Raw genomic sequence first — 3,457 nt, forward strand, 5'->3', positions numbered from 1 at the left:
GCCCGCAAAACACCAGCACCCCTTCCATTTCGCTATCAAGGAAGGAGATTATCTTTCTGAGGCCCACAATGGAAGCCGAACGCTGACAGACTAGGCAAGGCGACAAGGTCACCGGCAGAAGCGGCCTTTCCTTTTATGCCTTGTTGATGCCCCTTTGACCTCGCCTTTTGCAAATCCTCCCCACCTGGTTTTGTGTCTTCGTGCGCTGTCAGCGAGCGCGACAGCCGCTTTAAGCAAATTAGAACAGTGGAGCGAAACGCGTGACCCGGCGTGACTTCGCCGCATCGGACAAAAACGTTTGGACGAAAATTTGTCACGTGACTTTCTCTGTCACGCTGATGGGATCTCTGGGGTTGCTGTTTTCACGTTTGCCTAGTTATAGAAATAGGCGGGCCACGTAGGTCCGGTTTTCGAACTGCGCTCTTCAGTGTTCTGTTGCTTTCGTGCGTTGGAGACGCGGCCGGCCGTCTTTTTTCGTCGTAAACGGTCGGAATACGTCCATGCCAATTTTTCGGTAACAGCCATTTTTTTTCACCGGAGTTCGTGGAATTCTTGTGATGTGTTTGTTGGACACGCTTCAACAAAAACTGCTCTTCGCCGACGACGAGACGTCAGTTGAATGTGCGCAACCTTCTTTCTCGAATGTGTTTGTAGTGTGCCTGAGTAGGATTATGCATCCATCAAGGGTTACATGATATCCCTCTTTTATTAACAAGTACACAGCAAGCATGCTTCTGATAGTAGTCCTGCTTTCCTCTCAATCTCCGCAGTTTTTTGTGTGATGAGTTTTGCTTGGCATAAGGACAGTGTTAATTCTGTTTTATAATTTGCTTTTCGTTTTACAGGGAAGAGTGACCTTTGTAAATATGTCGAGAATACACTGCGTGTAATCATAGTGGTTTAATAAAACGGCGTTCCGCCAATACGGAGCAGACGCATCGTACAGTATTCGCACAATATTGCGCGAACGCTAGGCCGGGGCAAAACAGCCGTACGGCAATGCCTGCCGGATTTCAAACAGTGGTGCAAAACTGGACATTTGAGCGATATTGGAACCGACTTTCGGCCGGTACTGGCACGATACTGCCAAGTATTGCCGTGCTGCTTGGGAACGGAGGTGATGACATCTTACAGTCGTGTTTCCAACGCTTATTTAATTTAATTCTCTTCTGGGACGCGTGAAAGAGCACTTCTGTGACCCACCAGAGATATTCAAAACTTGGGCAGGCCTCTCGGCTTTCTTTGCCGCCACTTATTTGGCACCTCAGTGGGTAGCCAGAGAAGAGCCAAACTTCGGCATGCCCTGAATCTTCAAATTAAGATTTACTGCGGCAGTTATGGCTCAAGTCTGGCACTTACTTTGGCAGAACTGTGGCGCACCAGAGAAAGGCCAAACTTGACAAGTCCGAAATACCCAAATTAGGCGTTGCTTTGGCAGTTATGGCTCAAGTGTGGCACTTAGTTTGGCACAACTGTGGCGGAACAGAGAAAATCCAAACTCGGCGTGACCGAAATACCGAAATTAGGCGTTGCTTTGGTAGCTATGGCTCAAGTATGGCACACTTCGGCACTCCTGTGGCGTACCAGAGAAACGCCAAACTTTGGCATGTCCAAAATACCCAGATTAGGCGTCGCTCCGGCAGTTATGGCTCTAGTATGGCACTACTTCGGCACTCCTGTGGCGTACCAAAGAAAAGCTAAACTTTGGCACGTCCCAAATACCGAAATTAGGCGTTGCTCTGGCAGTTATGGCTGAAGTATGGCACCAACTTTGGCGCTCCCCTGGCGGACCAGAGAAACGCCAAACCTTGGCATGATCAGCATTCCCAATTTAGGATTTACTATGGCAGTTATGGCTCAAGTATGGCACCGAATTTGGCGCTCCTCTGGCGGACCAGAGAAACGCCAAACCTTGGCATGCCCCGAATTCCCAAATTAGGATTTACTATGGCAGTTATGGCTCAAGTATGGCACCAACTTTGGCACTCCTCTGGCCTACCAGAGAAGAGCCAAACTTTGGCATGCCCTAGGATCGCCCAACTAAGGCTAAAGCTAGGCACCGTAATTTGGCACTGGTGAGTGCCATGGTGCAAAATCCTAACTGCGCCAAAGTTGGGCGCTTATGTTTGCCAGACCTTTGCCCAAGTTGGGCATTCCTCTGGCGTGCTACCTGGGTTTGCATGGCACAATGAAGGCAAGATGTTCGCGAGAAACGCGACCGGTGACCGCCTTATCAGCGTTTAATGCGAAGAAAACCTGGAACTGGTGCGATAACCAGAACGGCATTCAAGCATTTTGTTTCTTCTTTTCTCTTTCTTATTGATGGGAAGTTCTACAGAACACGGATATTATACTAGAACTTCATTCAGAATTCTTATTTAAGAAAACATTTCACGCAGCCGCAGCATGCTATGTTTATTTCATTTAAATACAATAAGTATTAGAAACAAATGTGACGACTTTGAAGAATGTCTGGACTGCTTAAACCGCCGCTTTGGTATTTTAGCATTCACTGTAACATGCTTACCTCTGATTCTCATATTCCTGAATTTAATGGTTACAACCATTTAGGCATAATTCGTAGTGAAACGAAAGGCGGGGGAGTATCTTTTTACTATAAAAGTAACCTGGTATGCTGTGTCATTTGCAAACATACTTGTGTTTGTTTGAATGTTGAGTGTCTTCTTGTGAAGTGTCGTATTTACATTATAGATATCGTATACCGACCGCCCTCTGGGTCCCCTAACGTATTGTTTGAATTCCTGGAAGGTATTTTCTAATAATCTTCTGATAATAAATTGCCTGCGATACTCGTTGAGGATTTTAGTATCTATTTGATGCTATCTGACTTATGGCGGTTGAAATTTCTATATCTCGGGCAATGAAACGGTTTCGAAAATATGATAGATCGGTCTACTTGAGTTGCGTCTGATACTGAGACTTTAATATTTTTGTGTATAACCAACTTAATGACTAACGACATAGTATCCGGTGTAATGACACTTGCTTTAAGTGATTACTTGCCCCTGTTTTGTTTTGTTCCGTGTGAAAACATTAGCTGCAGTGAAACGAATACCCTTAGTCCTTACTATCGAAATGTAAACGACTATAGTATCGAAAACTTTGTTTCGCTTTAATCGAGCATAAATTAAAATGATATATACAGTGAGCCAGGCTCCAGTAAATCCTATGATAACTTTTTGGAGGAAAGAAGAGGTGCCTATGAAGTAGCACTTCCGTTTAGAAAAGCCAAAATGCATAGGAGGCCACGGAAACCCTGGTTACGGGATCTTTTTTTTCTTTTTCAAACGGATAAATGAACGAAACAATCTTTACAATGCATTTACAAGAAGTAAAGACATCAATAAATTGATAGAATGCAAAAAGATACTAAACAAGTTAAGCTGCGACATAAAGAAGTATAAAGCAAACTATTACAAAAATAAATTCATTGCAA

General features: G+C 44.5%; 1 pseudogene; it reads left to right on the forward strand.

The window, feature by feature from the left end:
* Positions 1 to 2,585: 2,585 nt before the first annotated feature.
* Positions 2,586 to 3,137, forward strand: LOC121837315 (annotated as a pseudogene).
* The last annotated feature ends 320 nt before the right edge of the window (positions 3,138 to 3,457 follow it).

This window comes from Ixodes scapularis, unplaced genomic scaffold (genome assembly GCF_016920785.2).
Source record: "Ixodes scapularis isolate PalLabHiFi unplaced genomic scaffold, ASM1692078v2 PGA_scaffold3__209_contigs__length_174095766, whole genome shotgun sequence".
Lineage (NCBI taxonomy): Eukaryota > Metazoa > Arthropoda > Arachnida > Ixodida > Ixodidae > Ixodes > Ixodes scapularis.